This window comes from Muntiacus reevesi, chromosome 16, assembly GCF_963930625.1.
Source record: "Muntiacus reevesi chromosome 16, mMunRee1.1, whole genome shotgun sequence".
Lineage (NCBI taxonomy): Eukaryota > Metazoa > Chordata > Mammalia > Artiodactyla > Cervidae > Muntiacus > Muntiacus reevesi.
In genome coordinates, this window is record NC_089264.1 from 26,865,145 (window position 1) to 26,886,856 (window position 21,712).

The following is a 21,712-nucleotide window of genomic DNA, read 5'->3' on the forward strand; positions in this document are numbered from 1 at the left end:
AGAGAAACAGGAATAACTTCAGATATGCAGATAACACCACCTTTATGGTGTAAAGTGAAGAGGAAATTATAGCCGTTTGATGAAAGTGAAAGAGGAGAGTGAAAAGAGCTGGCTTAAAACTCGACATTCAAAAAATTAAGGTCATGTCATCGGGCCCCATCACTTCATGGCAAATAAGTGGTGAAACAGTGGAAACAATGACAGATTTTATTTTCTTGGGCTCCAAAATCACTGCAGATGTAACTGCAGCCATGAAATAAAAAGATACTTGCTCGTTGGAAGAAAGGCATGACAAACATAGACAGTGTATTAAAAAGCAGAGACATTACTTTGCTTGCAAAGTTCTGTATAGTCAAAGCTATGTAGTAGCTTTTTCCATCGGAGAAGGCAATGGCACCCCACTCCAGTACTCTTGCCTGGAAAATCCCATGGACAGAGGAACCTGGTAGGCTGCAGTCCATGGGGTCGCGAAGAGTCAGACACAACTGAGCGACTTCACTTTCACTTTTCACTTTCATGCATTAGAGGAGGAAATGGCAACCCACCCCAGTGTTCTTGCCTGGAGAATTCCAGGTCCGGAGGAACCTGAAGGGCTGCCATCTATGGGGTCGCACAGAGTCGGACACGACTGAAGTGAGTTAGCAGCAGCAGCAGCAGCAGCTTTTCCCAGTAGTCATGTAACAGATGTGAGAACTGGACAACAAAAGAGGCTGAGAAACCAAGAATTGATGCCTTTGAACTGTGGTGCTGGAGAAGACTCTTGAGAGTCCCTTGGACTGCAAGGAGATCCAACCAGTCAATCCTAAAGGAAATCAACCCTGAATATTCACTGGAAGGACTAATGCTGAAGCTGAAGCTCCAGTACTTTGGCAACTTGATGCGAAGAACTGACTCATTGGAAAAGACCCTGGGAAAGATTGAAGGCAGGAGGAGAAGGGGATGACTAAGGATGACATGGTTGGAATGCTTCACTGATGCAGTGCACATGAGTTTGAGCAGCCTCCAGAAGATGAAGAACAGGGAAGCCTGGCGTGCTGTAGTCCATGGGGTCGCAGAGTTGGACATGTCTGAGCGACTGAACAGCAACAACAAGATACTTATGATATCAAAATTAATGCATTTTTCTTTTCCTTTTAGATTTTTGTGTTAATTCTTACATCAAATAGGTTTATTATTAACTTTTACAAATATATAGAGAAAACCAAATCTTAATCTTCCTCACTGAATAATAAGGAAATTAGGTTTGGGCTTGTTTTAAAGAGATGAAAGATTATGCTTTTGGCATTTTATTCATAAATGAAAAGGGACAGAATTTACATTTGATAAGCACCTACCACATCCTGTATATTTGCAAGCATTATTTTACTTAACCTCATAACAATCCAGAGAGTAATGTCTATTATTTACAGATGCCTTTGAGAACCAGAGATATTAATTTACTTGATCTGAAGCACAGAGTAACTAAATGTCTGTGTAAGGATCTGAGGTCAGGCTGATATCCAAATTATGTCCTCTTTCCATTCAACACAAAACTGTCCCTGTATGAAAACATAGAAAAACTCATGAGTCCTCTCCTGCAACATGACATATCATTTAGAGTTAAATTTTTTTACTGACACTATTAATTGGTCCCACTTTGAAGAGATTCAGAGAATTTATTTATCCATTTAACAAACATTTATAGAGTGTTTACTATGTACCAAGCACTGTTTTATACTCAGAGGATAGAATAGGAAGACAACTACATCTCTGCTCTATAGTTTATATTTCAGTGAGCAAGGAGAGTTTTCTGTAAACAAGCAAATATATGAAAATACACTTTTAAAAAGGTAGAAAGAAAAATACACAAGGAAGGAAAGAGTGAGCATCAGGGCAACCAGAGTCTGGGGAGTATTGTTGTAACTCGAGTGACCAGGGAAGCTTACACTGCTGGTCTGCAGTGTTAACGATTGTAAATTTTTTTTCATTGAAAGCACACAACCTACAAATAGACTGAAAACATGCATAGTAACCAGAGAAGCCAGTATCACTAGGAGAATATTTTGGTACTGTTTGGCAGAACTTCGGTAAAGGGTGAGCTTCTTAAGTTAGTGCATTCTTTCTTGCAGCTGCATATAATGTGGTTGCAAAGTTGGTTTGTGCAAGGAAGTTGATTTCAAGTCATGGTTAAAGTATCACTCATGAATTTAGAGTCACTCAGACATACAAATCTTCCATTTTATCCCTATATGTTGTTATGAGCCTTAATTAACGTTACTCCTGTAGCAACAAATCAAAGAAAGCACAGACAGCCTAGACTAGTATGCTAGACTCATTCCATTTAAGAAGTACATTTATGTTTCCACTGAAGACACAGCAGATCCATCATCATAAATTTATATACACTTTATATAGCATTGAGTTTTTTATGGATACTTTATTGGCTTTAACATTTATGAAATAGTAGCCATTTTAACTCCATATACTCAAACATTGATTTTTCTCAACCCAGTACGATTGCTACAACAGCATTGCTTTTTAAAATAATAGGGTAAAGCAGCTGTCTACTGACGGTTTCTATTGATCATGCATAGGAATTTGAATTCATGGTATAGCAGAATACTATAAATTTCAGGGTATTTTTGTATTGGTTTCTGCTTTTAACTACAAACAGTGTTTTGCCTATCATGGAGAATTATTTTTGTAGTAGCCTGCATTCATAAATAACAATTGAAAATATTTACTTGAATAAGAATGCAAACCTTTTGTTCAATGAAAATCAAACACTTAAAAACTAAATGAATAAGTTAATGGGTATATCAGTTAAGACAAATATGTGCATCTTATCTAAATTATCCATTATCTACTACTAATCAATTTATTGGTCTATCTACCTACCTTCCTACCTAGTATATATGTGTGTAGGTGCTCAGTTGCTCAGTCCTATCTGATTTTTTGCGGCCCCATGGACTGTAGCCCCTCAGGCTCCTCTGCCCATGAACTTTTCTAGGCAAGAATACTGGAATGGGATGCCATTTTTCTACTCCAGGGAATCTTCCTAACGCAGGAATTGAATCCACATCTCTTGCATCTCCTGCATTGCAGGCAGATTCTTTACCTCTAGCGCCACCTGGAAAGCCCATCTAGTACTGCATATAAGCCAAAAGTAAAAAAAGAACATGAATAAAAAGCTCACACATAAATAAAAGCAAAAATATTTAATATCACTAATACTCAAAAGAATGGAAATGAAAAAAAGCAATATGAAAATACCAATTAAGTAAAAAACTAAATGATGGTGTTATTAAGGCTCAAACACTTATAATTTTATTAAAAATAATTTATTCTCAATCTTATATGAAATATTTAATATTATTTACTAAAATATACTGGAGAAGGGCATGGAAACCCACTCCAGTATTCTTGCCTGGAAAATCCCATGGACAGAAGAGCCTGGTGGGCCACAGTCCATGGGGTTGCAAAGAGTGAGCAGGACCGAAGTGACTTAGCAAGTATCCATGCACTAAAATATACAACAAATGGTAAAAAAAAAAAAATCTGTCTGCAATGCTGGTGACCTGGGTTCGATCCTGTAGAGGGCAGATCCCCTGGAGAAGGGCATGGCAATCTACTCCAGTATTCTTGCCTGGAGAATTCCATGGACAGAGGAGCCTAGCAGAGTTGCACAGAGTTGGACACGGCTGAAGCAACTTAGTATGCATGTACACATAAGAAATATTGCCTTAAGGGTAAGGCAAAGGGATATATAATTGATCAAGATATTTTTTCTTGATGCTAGACTGAAGGAAAAATATATTTTCTTGGTTTATCCTAAAATACAAGAGTAGATTTTAAACTACATCTTTACAGTAATGAGAATTTTGGTTCTTGTAAAGTTGTTTGTTAAGCATGAATCAGTGCAAACTGATAGCATAAGGCCTACCATAAATCACTGAATTCTAAACATAGCCAAAAGCTCTTAAAACTGTTCAGTATGCAAGTTTTATATTGATTCAAAGAATAATATTTAGCATATCTAAATAAATATATTTATATTGCAGGCATATGCCCTAAAAATTGAGGAGCAAGTCACTTAAAATTGGCAAAGGATAACTTTCCTCTTATTTCTGCCAAATACTCCCAGTAATATGCAACCCATCCGATTATTTCCTTTGGGAATCCAGCTAGTGTATTCCAGAAGATGAACCTAAACTTTTAACTGGTATCAAAGAAAACATCCACTTGCCAGCATGAGGAGCTTGGCATGAAGGAGAACTAAAAAAAATAAATAAATAAAGGATTACCGCAGTCAACGTAAATTGTTGTTGATACAACATTCTACCCATTCAAGGAGACAGGACTGCCTCAAGATATTTGTACCAATATCAATGTATGACAAAACCCACTGGAAAAAAAAAACAAAAAAAATATATTAATCCAGTTTGAGCACAGCCAAATAATGTTTTAAATCTAAAATGAGTTTTAGATTGTTACCCGCCATTTAACCTATATAACCCAAATTAAAAAAAAAAAAAAGATATTTGTACCAAAATGTCAGTATGGGAAGAAGCTCAGACGAATTGGCTAGATGATGTCGTTAATAAACATTGAATAAAATTGGATAAGAAAATTAAAAGAGAAAACTTCAGGGTCTATATTTTCAGAGAAAATGTTAGAATATATTCTAAGGATTTGTAGCAGACATATTAAGAAAAATTATGTGGAGAGAGGCAAATCCTACTAATGGGAGAAAGCTCCCAGGCATTTAGACATGACAAACAAGTAACTTTGCAAGTATCAATGGCCAAAAAATTACGTGAAAAACTTGTAGTAATGCAGATTTTCAGATGCTGACCCTAGAAATTCAATTTCAGAAGAACTGGAATGGAGTTTGAGACTCTCCACTCTATTTAATATGCATTGGAATTGACCTTGGGTCAAATACTCCAGTATAACCACTTTGAGAAATGTTATTTCTATAGGAGGAAACAGTGTGGTTTAATGGAGAACCAGCACAATGATTTTGAAAAAAATTCAATTGCAACAAGTTCTAAGGTTTATCAAGTCTTCTTTCTTTGTAGATTTTCTTAGGAGGTATTATTTCCCTTCACAACAAGACAGTTGAATGAATGATGTCTAAAAATGTTCTGGGAACTTAGCAGTTCTTTCAAAATAATAAAATAGTTATATTCACAAAGATAATTACATATGATACATGTATACTGTGGTTAAAATTAATAAATTAGACACCTATGAGAGTATTTATGTAAATTGTTTCATTAAGTTGAATTGTATAAATTAAGTTGATTAAATGACTATCAATAAGATAATTATATTCACATATGTTTTATATATAGTATATAAATATAGTGTTAATTGAAACAGAAATCAAAATTAATGTACATGATGATAATAACTATGTAAATTATTCATGTGCATGATAATATTCACAGGGAAACTTTGGAAGAATTAAAATATTTATGTTTGGAATGGGAAAATTATACTTTTTATATAGTTTCATAGTTGGTTTATTATATTTCAAAACTGAAAGTTAGTACTAAAATTATTTCAATTAGTTACATTAAAATTATAATTTGCTTTCTGGAGAGATATGATAGGTTAGTACTTTGGCCAAGCTTATATTGATATACATATAATACTTGGTTGTCATTGTTGAGTCACTGAGTCATGTCTGACTCTGTGGCACTATAGGCTGTGCCCCTCTGTCCATGAGGTTCTCCAGGCAAGAATACTGAAGTGGGTTGCATTTCCTTCTCCCATAATACTTGGAGAAAATATTATTGCTACTTCTTCAAAGAGATTTTATTTTAATGTTTGAAATGAGAAGTCCATGGGGAAAAAAATTATTATACTGAATTCTGGCTGCCTATAAATCTAATTGGAAAAAGAACTTCAGTGAAACCTTAATGATTAACTTTCATAGTTTCAGGAGAATTGATTTTAATTATTTGTTGAAAAAAATAGGGCCCAAATACAAAAGCATTGGTACTTGCTGTAGAAAGGCGAGGGCCTTTGACTGTTTGAAAAGGGATATCATGCTCTATGGAAATCATTCTGAGGCGACAATTCTGTGTCACATTCACAGTGCTTACATTTTAGGTAGGGAAGGAGGCCCAAGATGTTAAAGCTCATTTAGGTCTATCACTAAACATGATCTTGAACTAACATATCACATTCCAAACATGAGATGCTCTACAGAGGGCTAAATGGCAGCCTTGCAACAGGAAGACAATTCTCAATATGAAATAAAATATTTTTACTGTTATTTTCTTTTCCAATGATCTCTCCCATTATCTTTCACCTAAATCTTAAAGTTTTCCTTTTCAAACTTATTCTTTGTACTGTTGTTAAAATGTTACCTCTCTATAGTGTAAGAGTTACAGAGAATGGGAAGATTTCATTTCTGTTGTATTATCATGTGTATTTAATATAAAAGGTATTTTATATTTTAAACTTGCATTACAAAAGTGATTTATCTAATGCTAACCATCAAATATGGTTCCTCGAGAATGACGTTGTATCTATTCTCTTAAATATATTCTGATAGAAGCCAATAGAATATATTCCTAAAGTATAATTTTGGGTGTTGTGTTGTGACATCAAGTAAACAGTAGGATTCTAATGTACATCAAATTTGACTTTTATGATGAAAAACATTCATCTCTTTTCTGAACTCATATAACTTGCTCAGCAATATTTAGCGATATGATACTTAGATGATTTTAAGAATTCATTTGCTAGTTGTGTTATGTTGTAATATTGGTATCTTTCCAGATTACATAAGGAAATCAAAATTTATACATTTGTAACATAATGAAAATAATTTATTATTTGAACTTAAAACTAAACTTGTTTAATTGTCAGTAACAAATTTATTCAGGCATGCAACATATGTCCTTTATCAAACATTTGACATTTGACACTTGTTTGCCTTATGTTTTCCAAATTGTCTTTTTCAAGAAAACCACTACAATATTGTAAAGTAATTAGCCTCCAACTAATAAAAATAAATGGAAAAAATAAATAAATAAAGTCATCAGTACAATGAAAAAACAAATAAATAAATAAACAAAACCCTGTGTTTTTTCCCTTGTTTAATTTCCAATAACTCGAGTCTATACGTTTTAGATTTCAGAATAATTTCTAATATTCTGAAATCAAGAATATTTATATTTTTTCTTTTCAGAATTTATTTTGAGACTGTTAACGATAAATTGCTTTCCTAGATAAGCAGTTTTAGGCATGAGCAAGGCTTCCTTCTGATAACTCCAGGGGAAAAAAAAATAGAATTTGTTTTTTGTTTGCTTTAAATGCTTTCATAAATATTGACTCTATTTCTAAAATATATGTGGAGTTTCAATATTGTTGTTTTTGTTTAGTCACTAAGTCATTGCAACCCCATGAGCCGCCAGGCTCCTTTGTCCATGGGATTTCGCAGGCAAGAATCCTGGAGTGGATTACCATTTCCTTCTCCAGGGAATTTTCCTGACCCAGACATCAAACTCACATCTCCTGCATTGGCAGGCAGATTCTTTACCACTGAGCCACTAAGGAAGCAATAGAGTTACATTAATGACAATAAACACTATTTTGAGTGCTAAGATCCCCTGGAGAAGGAAATGGCAACCCACTCCAGTACTCTTGCCTGGAGAATCCCATGGATGGGGGAGCCTGGTGGGCTACAGTCCATGGGGTCACAAAGAGTTGGACACGACTGAGTGACTTCACTTTCACTTTTACTGTCTTTCCACCAACATGTTCTGAAAATCTAAGTAAGCCTAGTAAAATATCTCTATTCAGTTTTTGGCAATCCCAAGAGGGTATCTCATATTTGTTACCAGCAACTTCTCCACTAAATTATGCTATGTGCAAAAACTGATCTCTTGCTCTGGCTGTTGTTAGGATATACTTTCTGTACATTCATCTAGTGAGTGGGAGACAATGAAGCCAACTACTAATCTACTGTTTTTAGCCAAGGGTGAAGAACCACCCTACCAGTCATTTCCTAATGACAATGAGCTCATTCTTTTGTTTAAATATGTTCATTAAGTTCTTAATATACGTGAGAAGCTACACCAGACACTGGGCATGCAAAGATGACTATGCCCTGGCTCCTGTCCTGAATAAGCCCATAGTCTATTTAGGGCCAAAAGAGAAGACTGGAAGATAATACAGTATGAAAAAAGCTATGCTAAGTAAGCACAGAAGGCTACAGACACATTGGAGAATCAAACCATTTCTAAAGGTTCAGAAAACTACAAGTAAAAAGTGATGTCTAGGCTGAAATGTGGTGTATAGAGGGAGGGCATAATAGTAACAGTTATTAATCTTTGTTGTTTTTTTTTTTTTTTTTCATTGTACATAAAATGTAATTATAGATTTCACAATAAACCATTACCTACTCAATTTAGCATGTTGGTGATTTTCTAACTCTATTTTTCCTTTCATTCCATTGTATGTAAGAAAGAGCATTCCCCGTCTTCCCATTTGTTCATTTCTCTGTTGACTCAGATTCTTATTTTATTCAAAAGGTTATAATCCATTATTACATTATTATAAGATGACCATATTAGCCCAAATTTGGCAGTCGGGAGCCCCTTCAAACTGGCTTCTTTATCCTTTTGACATGTCCACATCCCAGAATTGGAATTAATCATTTCTTTTTTTTTTTTTTTTAATATTATTTTATTAGTTGGAGGCCAATCACTTTACAACATTTCAGTGGGTTTTGTCATACATTGTTATATTTTTCAGTTCAGTTCAATTCAGTTCAGTCACTCAGTTGTGTCCAACTCTTTGCGACCCCATGAATCACAGCATGCCAGGCCTCCCTGTCCATCACCAACTCCTGGAGTTTACTCAGACTCATGCCCATCAAGTCGGTGATGCCATCCAGCCATCTCATCCTCTGCCGTCCCCTGCTCCTCCTGCCCCCAATCCCTCCCAGCATCAGGGTCTTTTCCAATGGATCAACTCTTCGCATGAGGTGGCCAAAGTACTGGAGTTTCAGCTTCAGCATCAGTCCTTCCAATGAACACCCTGGACTGATCTCCTTTAGGATGGACTGGTTGGATCTCCTTGCAGTCCATGGGACTCTCAAGAGTCTCCTCCAACACCACAGTTCAAAAGCATCAATTTTTCGGCACTCAACAATAGTCCAACTCTCACATCCATACATGACCACTGGAAAAACCATAGCCTTGACCAGACAGACCTTTGTTGGCAAAGTAATGTCTCTGCTTTTTAATATGCTATCTAGGTTGATCATAACTTTGCGTCCAAGGAGTAAGCGTCATTTAATTTCATGGCTGCAGTCACCATCTGCAGTGATTTTCGAGCCCCAAAAAATGAAGTCTGACACTGTTTCCACTGTCTCCCCATCTATTTCCCATGAGGTGATGGGACCAGATGCCATGATCTTAGTTTTCTGAATGTTGAGCTTCAAGCCAACTTTTTCACTCTCCTCTTTCACTTTCATCAAGAGGCTCTTTAGTTCCTCTTCACTTTCTGCCATAAGGGTGGTGTCATCTGCATATCTGAGGTGATTGATATTTCTCCCGGCAATCTTGATTCCAGCTTGCGCTTCTTCCAGCTCAGCGTTTCTCATGATGTACTCTGCTTATAATTTAAATAAGCAGGGTGACAATGTATAGCCTTGACATACTCGTTTTCCTATTTGGAACCTGTCTGTTGTTCCATGTCCAGATCTAACTGTTGCTTTCTGACCTGCATACAGGTTTCCCAAGAGGCAGGTCAGGTGGTCTGGTAGTCCCAACTCTTTCAGAATTTTCCACAGTTTATTGTGATGCATACAATCGAAAGCTTTGGTGTAGTCAATAAAGCAGAAATAGATGTTTTTCTTTAACTCTCTTGCTTTTTCGATGATCCAGCAGATATTGGCAATTTGATCTCTGATTCCTCTGCCTTTTCTAAAACCAGCTTGAACATCTGGAATATTTTTACTAACTCGTAACTCACTATTTTTAGATTTAAATAAAGCAATACATGTAGAATCTTAGAAGAAGTATGACTGTCACATAGTAAGTTCCAAAAATGTAAGATACCGTTGTCATACATCAGTCACTATAGAAATTGTTAATGTCTCATTTATCATTTATTATTAATATGATCTTATTAATATACTATGATTATATTATTTAATAAAATATTATGACTACTACTATCTCCATTTTACCAATAGGAATAGCAAGTTCGATAGCACTAACTTCTTGTGAAAGTTAACATAAACAGTAAGAGATGTAGCCTATTTCTAAACCTGGCTCTACCTGATTCCATAGCCTATCATTAATAAACTTCCTTAATGGTGGTTTCCTGCTCTAAAGCGCTGTGTATGCAAAATAGCCTGAAATGAACTGAGATGAGTGAGTAGTAAAGCCAGGGTGTCACAAGTTGTTTTCTCCAAACTTAAACTAGAGCTGTAGGTGGAAATCCTGAGAGGTATACAGGGGTGATAATTTTAACTTTAAGAATAATGGGAACCTTTCAGCTTTAATTTATATTTCAATATTTTCACTTTCTGGTTCTTTTGAGACTAATAAATTGGAGAGGCACAGGAATGGATGCCAACCAGTCAATCAAAGAGACCCACATTTCATTTGATGGCAAGTTGATGACATTGAACTCTTTTGAAGTATAGTGGAAAGGACTGACCAATAAGGGAGTTATGACAAACCAGTAATACAGCCCAGGCTACTGCAACGCTATGTCCACAGTGCAAAATTGCCACAACTACCTGAAGCCAATATCCTTGTCACCAGTGATGGTGTCTGTGGATCCTCAGCATCCTGATGCTGCTTCTGCTGGCTATGGATGCTTTGCAGTGCTATCTCCATGGTGATAGCCAGGCTGGGTGATGCTGATATGCTAGAACCTTCACTATCCTAGAGCTGCATTATGGGTTTCTTGATCCCCAGAATTCCAAAGCTTCATTGTCTTCTCTTCCAAAATGGAGAGAATGCTGTTGCTTAATTTTGGTGGAACTTAGTGATGTGACCTTTCACCTCAATGTCTTATACAAATTTTACCAATGTATACTTTCGACTTTTACACTACAGTCCCTCACTTACTTTTCCAACACAGTGTTGCTTAAAATAGATGTTTTGAAGTAATTTATTTCAGTTTATTATCTCTTCCTCCATAAAAATGTTAAGTGTCTCCAAAGTCTGTTACCGCTTCAGTTTTATAAGTTCAATAAAAATATATATGACTATGCATTTTGTTCCTGAAAATTATATATATATATATAATTTTATATTATATATATACACAAAATTTTATATATATATAGACACACACACATGTATATATAAAATCCAAAAATAGCTATGCTAAAAACTTTTCTAGTGTTTTGACATAAAATTCTATCAGGTCTCAGCATTTCATTCTGTTCCTAGTGACCCCAAGCCTTCTCTGATACCTTCTCTCTGATACCATTTTTCAAATACTTCATTTTGCATCTGTGCCCTAGTAAAGGCAGGGTATATCACATCAAGTGGTCATGTGGGATTGCCAGTCATGTCCTAGGTTCAGTCAGACTACCATGTGATAAAGTCACATGAGCCCAGCAGAAACCCAGTGTAAAAATGAAAATGGACGTTTTTAATGGAGAGCATTAGAATCAGGCATGTCCAACCATCACAGTAAGCTATATGAGGAGATAGACCAGATCTCCATGGTACCAATCTATGTTGCCCTGACTCCTATCAGCTTATACCCAAGCTCATAAGAACCAGCTGCTAGAGGATCAGAATACTTGAGCCAGATTCAAGGATAGGTCAGATCGACATGTGGTTGCAAGATGGAAACATTTTGTTACTACTTTACCTTCTTACATAAAGTTGATTTGAAAAGAGACATTGAAAGTGAATCATCCCAGTGGGCATAGCTTTGGGCTGTGTAAATGATCATCCACTTTGTGTAGTGAAAGTTGTAACGTGAAGTAAGATTATGCCAGAATTTATAAACTGGAGAATGGCTTAGCTAATTGGGTAGACTTTCAACAACTAAGAGTGAGAGATGTTTGAGAAGCAAGTTTAGGGAAGAAGCTTGTGGTTTAAATATGCAAGTAGACCCAGAATGTGAGTATCATGTAATTCCTTCCAGAAACTGTCTGCTGCTGAAGAGTCTCTAAGTGGGCAGGATGACTTAGTCTGTATATTTCAGCCAGTTTCAGTTCTTGGCCATCAAAGCTTAGAAAGACAGCAGATGATAGCAAAAATGAGGGAAGACTTTGAAGCAAGAACATGGTACCCTGTTGGGACTTGTCTTGATACTTCCACTGCAGAATGTCCAAATCACATGCAATGAAGTTTGATGCCATGCTTGAAATATAGTACTAGCTTGAAAAAGAGACTAGCCAGTCATTTGGCAGTAAGCTGACTGCATCAGACCCCTTTCATTCTGGAAAGGACTGACCTGAATTCTGCCTGACCAGGACTGACCATATTTGGGATTGACCATATTCATCTTTTTTGTTTGCTATGCCCCAGGAGCACCACTCAGGGCTCATAATGTGAAATATGCTGATACAGGAGATTATATAGCATTTTGTTGGACTGAGGGATTGTTATATGACAAAGAATTACAGCCAATAGTAGATACATTATTGTGGGATTTGTAGACCTTATCACATACCAAACTATCCTGATAAAGTAGGAGAGACTAAACCTTTGAAGTCAGAGCTAAGGTACTAGTTTGAGGATGACAGTCAATGAAAATGGAGTTGTATTTTCAGGATGCAGTACAAATCGTAAACCCATGGCCACTGTATGGTGATATGTATCCAATAGGTAGACTGAATGGGCTTAGGAACCAATATGTTATAATGGTATTGACCTTGCTTACCCCATCACTTTTAGTGTTCTGTTTGTATTTCTTGTCCCCATCAGACTCATCATCTAAAACCCCAAGTCCAGGGCAGACATTTCCAGCAGGTTCCTGTAGGCTATCACTGCCCCCTCATCTGATTAAATTCCTTGCTACAATAGATCAGCAAACAGGGGTCACTTACCTTATTATCAAGGAGAAGTAGGCTGCCCTATAATGAGGGTGAAGAGAAGTGGTTAGAACTCTGGTGATCTTTTTGCATCTATTGATATTCCCAAACTTAACTGAAACCAGAAGTGAAGAAGAACAACCAAGCCCTGATAAGAGTATCAAAAAAAAATGGATTTAGTCTCCTTGAACTTGGTGTGGATCATGCATCACGAAAGCCAACAGGACCCTCAGAAATGCTAATCAAAGGGGAGGACAGTTTAAAATGAATTTTGGGGGAGAGAGATGATGTGTCACTACTATCCCCATACCAAATGTAACATTGAGAATTGTAGTTTGCACTACAATTTGTCCCACTACTGTATGCTTTCTCAGAAGTTGTGACCAATCAAAATCCAAAAAGAAGTTGTGCCTAGCTGCAGTATATTTAGTGTTCATGTAAGCAGGTGTGTGTCTTATGAAGTATGAACTAGAAATAGATTCTGTTGGCAACCTAGTTTCCATTTCCCAGCCAGTCATACCACACGCTTGCTCAGAGGTAGACTTTCGAGGGCTCGGAGCTGTCTGATCCTCCAGAGAATAGCCTCAGTTACTCATTCCACGAGGATGCAGTTTTTGTTCAATGACTGACTGTCATTAAAGATGTGGAGTTCCTTCTGGGTACAGACTGAAGCTGAATCTAACTGAGACTACATCCTTCCTCGGCTGTTTTCCTTGCTCTACTGCTTTTTCATTCTCTTTCTCATGAGAGCTCTTCATCAACATATTACAGGAATCTGTTTTAGACTCTGCACTTGGGGGGCCCAACCTAAAAACATGGAGAAACATTATTTCCATATTAATATCCTTGAGGCATTTACATACTACTGGTGTGTGAGAAAATGATACAACTATTTGTAGGGTAAAATTGTTCAAATCTGTTGTTTTAACCCAGACATTTTGTTTCTGAGTAAGTGCCCTGCATAAATAGTCATGCAAAACTTAAATATATATATATACACACATAAATCATTATATAACATTGTTATTTTAAAATAAAAAATGCTGAATGTGTATCAATATGGGAATGGGTTTAATAATTCATAATGTATCCATACATTCAGTGATATAGTATTAAGTAAATTCCTTTGCTCTTATATAAAAATATGCCCAATGTATGATGGGAGTAAATTAAAGAGCTTAAGTGCATGTAGTTTTGTGTTGGCAAAACAATTCTTTTATGGGTTCTGCCTCTTAGTTACTGCATGATAGTGAAAAAAGTACTTAACCTTTGTAAACCTACATTTCATTTCCTTCATTTTTAAAATTATCATTTAACAGGATATCACACACAAAGCATTTAGCACATAATTATTGTTAATATAAGTTAGCTTTTATTTTATTATTATTATGTGTTAAGTGAAAATGTTAAGTAGGAGAGCCCTGATTCATTGAATGTGTTTAGAGATTGGTATAGCACTCTTTCATGTAGTTTAAATAGAAGTTAAGGCATGGGCATGTAGCCAGGGCATAAATCCGTAGGCTTCATGCCTTGTTGCATCACTAACTTTTGTAAAACCTTGGAGAATTTCTTAACTCTCTAAACTCAAATTTCCTTGTCAGCAAAATGGATATATTAACAGTTCCTTCTTTGGGGAATTACTACCCTAAAAGGCTTAAAGGAAAGAAAAGCCATAATAGCTAATGCTTACAGAATGGCATCATTTTAAATGCCTTACTTATATTTTTATCATAGTTTCACTGTAGCCCTAGAAACTAAACATTGTTATTATCCCTGTTTTTACATGAGGAAATTAAAGCATAAGTAGTTAAATAATATGCAAAGATTCATAGAGCTAGCACAGGGGCAATTCAGGATTTGAATTTAATCTGTCCAGTTTCACAGTCTGGGGCCAAAACCACTTTGATAAAATGTGAATCCTAAAAAAAATATTAAAGTCTCAACAAATGGTATTTATCATGTTTGTATGAAATGTATGTATATGCATTTATAGAAAAGACAGAGGAAGCAGAGATCAAATTGCAAACATCTGTTGAATCACAGAAAACTAGAGAATTCCAGAAAAAATATTTGCTTAATTTAATACATTAAAGCCTTGACTGTATGGATCACAGCAAACTGTGGAAAATTCTTAAAGATATGGGAATACCAGACCACCTTACTTGACTTCTGCAAATCTTGTATGCAGGTCAAGAAGCAGCAGTTACAACTGGACATGGAATGACAGACTGGTTCCAAACTGGGAAAGGAGTTACGTCAAGGCTGTGTATTGTCATCCTGCTCATTTAACTTATATGCAGAGTGCATCATGCGAAATGCCAGGCTGGATGAAGCACAAGCTGGAATCAAGATTGCCAGGAGAAAAATCAATAACCTCAGATACGCAGATGACATATGCATATCTGCCACCCTTATGGCAGAAAGTAAAGAGGAACTAAAGAGCCACTTGATAAAAGTGAAAGAGGAGAGTGAAAAAGCTGGCTTAAAACTCAACATTCAAAAAATCAACAGCATCTGGCCCCATCACTTCATGGCAAATAGTTGAGGAAACAATGGAAACAGTAACAGACTTTATTTTCTTGGGTTCCATAATTACTACAGGTGGTGACCATACCCATGAAATTAAAAGACACTTGCTCCTTGGAAGAAAAACTATGACCAACCCAGACAGCATATTAAAAAGCAGAGACATTATTTTGATGACAAATGTCCATATAGTCAAAGCTATGGTTTTCCAGTAATCATGTGTGGCTGTGAGAGTTGGACCATACATAAAGAAAACTGAGTGCCAAAAAGTTGATGCTTTTGAACTGTGGTGTTGAAAAAGACCCTTGAGAGTCCCTTGGACTGCAAGGAGAGCAAACCAGTCAATCCTAAATTCCTGAGTATTCATTGGAAGGACTGATGCTGAAGCTCCAATATTTTAGCCATCTGATGCAAAGAGCCAACTCATTAGAAAAGACCCTGATGCTGGGAAAGATTGAAGGCAGGAGGAGAAGGGGATAAAAGAGGATGAAATGGTTGGATGGCATCACTGACTCGATGGACATGAGTCTGAGCAAGCTCCAGCAGTTGGTAATGGACAGGGAAGCCTGGTGTGCTGCAGTCCATGGGGTGGGAAAGAGTCAGACACCACTGAGCAACTGAACTGATAGACATATATACATGTGTGTATGTTTGATTATTTACAGTAAAATATATGGAAGGAGTTAAAACACTTGTTTTTATGGATACATCTGGGAATGTGTTTCACAGTGATTGGAGGAGGATGTTCGTTTTCTGGTCAAAACACTTTGCTTTTTTAATACAATAATCTAGATGCCCCCTCCAAAAACATTACAGTAAAATTTTGAACTTCAAGGAAAAGCATAATTTCAAAAATCAAGAAAATTACCTTAGTTAAATCCTAAAAATAGATTCAATTAAGACAAATTAAAATTATTACACTTGGTAATAAGGAACCAATTAAAGTGAAAAGTTCAGTAATGATGGGTAGATAGGAAAGTTGGAAACATACAACATCTAATCATAGTTCACTAGAGATGGAATGCATTTATTATGTTGGAAAAAAATTTAGGGGACAGAGAATCACTGGCATTCTCAACTAGCATGTTCATTACCCAGCTGAAGGGGTGGGATCATTCATTGTCTCCAGCTGGGTACACTCCTTCAAGGACTCCAACTGAGTCATAAGATTAAGAGTGATGGACAGCTTCTCCTGGGCCCTCATTCTAATCCCCTTCAAAGACGCACTGCACTTTTGAGTTCCACATAAAGTGAAAAGGTATAATTGATCTGAAATATTCATTTAGTTACCATAAAAAAGAATTGGAAGTTCTCTTTTTGAATTCCAAGCCAGATTATTTTTAAATTACTAGTCCTAAAACATTTTATAAGAATTCAAGAGAATGTACATTGTGTTTAAGAGAGGAATTATAAAAACTACTAATGGAGAACACACAGAAAACTGGGAAGAATTTATATAGTATAATGCATACAAGAAAATAAAATAAGCATAGCTGGTGTGGGGTATTGGTTTGGGGTAGCTGTTGTAACTATGACAAGATACACAGAACCACGTTACCTTTTGGAGTAGGCATATTTCTAATAGCTTAAGCTGCAGTTGGATATGCCAATAAAAATATATTATGCAAGTGATTCAAAATGTTTTATTAATACAAAAAATGGAACTATAGAAGTAGAAAAACACATTCTCATAAGGTTCCACATTAGATCAATCTCAAATATTTCTTACTTGTTTTATTGAGAATCAAAAATGGAATGGTCCAAGAAAGGCACAGCTCTTCTGCAGAACACATCTGCAATCTAGGCTCTTTTTGCCTAGACTTGCTTTTATGATTTCTAATAGAACTGATTTATTCTGGTTGAAGTCCTGATGTTCTAAAGAATAAAACATAAGGACAAAAGGATGAACCAGAGATCAAACTGACCAGGGCATACATCTGTCCTTTACACCAGCCTAGCTATATGATTTGGGACATTTTCTGAATTATATGAGTCTGATTTTTATCTGGCAAAAAATTGCCTTAAAGACTTGTAGTAAAATTACTAAGACAATATACATGACAATGTGGCGTAGGTAGATTATAAATGAACTATTTTTATTATTTTTCTGTATCCCTCCACAGATTTATATTTCAGTCCATTTGTGAAAAATCACAGTTTATCAGGCCTCAGTATGTCGAAATAGCCAGGTCCCAAGTGAACAACCACATTTTGGTGGAAATGGAATCATGAAGTAACTAAAACAGAGAACAAGAGACACTTCATTATTTCTGACTCACAGATGACATTTTCTCTTTCGAACACAAAAAGTTTTGAGAATAGAGAAGGAAATGGAGCTACCACCTTTGTGCTTGAGATTTTTATTTTCAGTGAGAATCAAGTGCAGCTGAGAGGCAGGCCTGATGGAATCAACCTCTGTAGTGGGCGGTTCAGCCTATTTAGATGAGCCAAGTGCCTGTTCATTCGGTTGAAAAGAAAACTAGTTACATTGATGTAGTCAGCTTCAGAGCAAGCCCAAAACTAAGTACAGGGAACTGCTAGCAGTTCAGTGAAGAAGTACAAAGGCTTCTGACAGAGAAGTACTTTCAAGGTAGAATGCATCTTAACTGATGGACTAGCAGTAGTTTTTTTTTTCACAATTTGGAAATGAAATTGCTTCAGTTCCCATTGACATCTGGGGCTTGGTGACAGTTAAATAGGTATTTAAATAACAGTGATGCAAGTTGACTTTCTTTCAAAATGTAATCTTTGTCAGTTTCATATTGCTGTTTTATTTAGAGAGAAATAGTAATATTTTTGCCATGTACTAGTATTATATGGTTAGGAAATCACTTTATCTAATATTCATTCTGTCCTTTAAAATGCCAGACTCCTCATTAGACCCTCAGAATATGAAAGTGATTCTGATGAGATTGCTCCTTTCAGAGAAGTTCATAGTCTAATGGTGGAAATAGATGTCTGAACCCATTTTTAGTAATGTGAAAAAGTGGCAATACTCATGTGCATAAAATGGCAAAGCTCTCTAACAGAGGTAGCAAAGGCCTCATGACAACAGTAGCAACTGAGCTCAGACTTAAGGCTAAGTGAACAGTTTCTAGATTGAAAAGGCAGAATGGACATTGCAGAGAGTGCCATAAGGATGTTGACTGTTTTAGCTCTTTTAACTTGTCAGGAACTGAGGAAAATACATGCATTAATCCATTTGAGGCTTCAACATTTGCTTGAGATAAGTTTTGCTTTTACTCCTTGGTACATACATGGTTACAGGGATTACATATAATGGCACAGACTTTTAATTCAAGGCAGTCTGACTTCACTTTGTAACCACTACTTCCCTGTAACTTCTTTGGGCACATGTATTATCATACCAGTCTAGAAACACACCAAGGGCAAAAAAACACAGAATTAACTAATTCATGAGTACCTACTCTCTGGGCTTCCCTGGTAGCTCAGCGGTAAAGAAGACACCTGCAATGCAGGAGACAAGGGTTCAATCCCTGGTTTGAGAAGATCCCCTGCAGGAGGGCACGACAACGCACGCCAGCATTCTTGCCAGAAAAATCCCATGGAGAGAGGAACCTGGCAGGCTACAGTCTATAGGGTTGCAAAAGACAGACACGACTGAAGTGACTTAGCTTGCATGCACACACTCACTCTCTACCAAGCACGGGGCTGGCATGAACTGTCCGGGAAAAATTTAGGAGGATACTCTACTAATAAAACAATGAGTCAGAAGAAGCAACTATTGAGAGAACGGTAATTATTGGCAATTCACTGTTGTCTGTTAGATTAGGGATGAGACATAGAGTAGACAAAGATGACTGATAGTTTTTGCTTGACATATGGAGTAAATGTGATGACATAATATGAAGCAGGAAAAAACTTAATCAGGGAAAATTGGTCATTCATTTTGAAGCCGTGGGTTCCCCTATGAAAATCATACAACCAGATTACCTGCTTAACTATATCTCAGTTTGGTTAATAATATCAAATTATGTCACGATACATTTAACTCTAAAATACTATGCAAAAAAAGAAAACAATACTATGCAGATATTAAAATAAACTATCTTAGTACAAGTGAATGAAAAGCCACAATGAAATAAACTCATTCAGTCCAGAAACAGACAACTCAAAGAGAATCCTTCAGAGAGGTAAATGGCTACTTCAGAAGTCTAACCAGAACAGATAATAATTATTTGTAGAGTGAAATAATAAATTAATAATAATTGAATAAATGAGTGTGTGAATTCATGGTGAGGTTATGTACTGAATTTACTTTTAGAGCACACATGAGAGAAAATGGACTTGAATTAGTGCAAAAGAGAGTTGACATTCATAAATCATAAACTTCTTAAGCTCGTAGAGTATTTCCTTTGGAGATGTTTCATTAAAGGAGGAACTGTCATTGCTCAAGAGGCTGCTGCTTGGATAGTTTACAGTAGGCACAGCGGAAAGTTCCAAAGAAACAGGAATGGAGGAGCATTATGTTATCCTGAAGAACCATCCCTGAATATCCTGATAAACTCATACACTCTTTCACCTTTAGTTGATGTAAGCATCTCCTGTATCCTTAGATATTAACTCTTTAACTTTGCTTCAATATGCTATTTTTAAAACCTCAGCCAAGATTCTCTACTCATCTTTATAGCGACATTAATGATAACCTTATATTTTGGTCAAAAGTTTACTTGTATTCAAAGTCATTGAACTGTTTCCTTTCAGTTTGTTTTTATTTTTTACTGTCTTAATCCCTCTACCTCAAGGGTCATTTACTCCTCGGTTCCCTTTTAACTATGTTTACAGTCACAGAATCTATTGCTGTCATTTGCACTGAGGACCAACAATTTTCTTTGTATATAAAGCTGTTTCTTCCATATTCAATGTTTATATTTTCATCTATTATTTTTATTATATAATATTTATTTTAATGTGCCAAATAATTTATTATCTATGTAATCTTGTTCACATACTTCTACTGCCTCAATAATAGATTCATCTACTCATAAAATTAAAGTGTTTAATTTAATTATAAACTTATGGGTAAACTTATATAATTAAATATTTAATTTAGAATTAAAATATTTGAACAAGACAGAGGTAAATTATAGTCATATAATAAATAATAAAATATATGTTATCACATGGAATTTTACCCCAAAGCACTGAGTACCTGGTTGATGTTATTTGCCAAACTAAGAGATGGTGGTACAATAACCAACAAGACAAGAATGATCCTATTCTGAAAATTCTTTTAGATTAGTGAAAAATATACACAAACTAATTTAACTTTAGAATATCATATAATAGCAAAGAATCAGATTCTATAGGATATAAATATGCATATATATGTATATACATATGTACATGCATACATATACATATATATTTAAATAAATAAGGTATTTTCATTTTATCATTCTATTGTTATACTTTAGGGTTGACTTCAATGTAATACATTACATATTCCTAAAATACACATATTCACTCCATTAATAATAAACCATTTAAAAATTAACTGTATATTTTTAAAATATCTGAAAGGATTATAAGTATTCACCATTCATTTTATAATATTTCATATTTGCAATAAATGCATAAGAAAGTGGCAGGTCTTTGGCAAGTAATACAGAAGAGCTCTTTTGAAGTGGTTGTTTTTATTTGAAAACATATTATTAAGGTAATTTGAAAGGCTATAAAAACTATATTCATTTCAATGAAATATGCTTTTAAATTATAACCTTATATTTAAGAATTTTTTGTTATAGGCTTTGAATTCTGATCAATTATAAATATTATAATAGCTTCACATTAAAATGGGTTTCAAATTATTTTTATTACAGCCTAAGCATTGTAACAGGATAATAACATAAAAGATTTGATTATGAATTAAATATTTTTCAAGAAGTAGTATCGGGAGGACAAAAACTATGTCTACTGTTTCCTTTGCATTTTCCCACCGGGTCTAATAAAGAACCGCAGGAGCTCACTAAATGTTGGTGGTGATCTCACTTCCAACTCAGTTTGGATGAGCTTCTGAATTAGATGTCCCCTAATGTCCTTTCCTTCTCTGAAACTGTTATTCTCTAATAGAGTTCTGTATGTTCATTTTCCCCCATAGAGAAATATAAAGCACATCCTGCTCTCTAAGTAAGAGTGATCTGTTCAGTG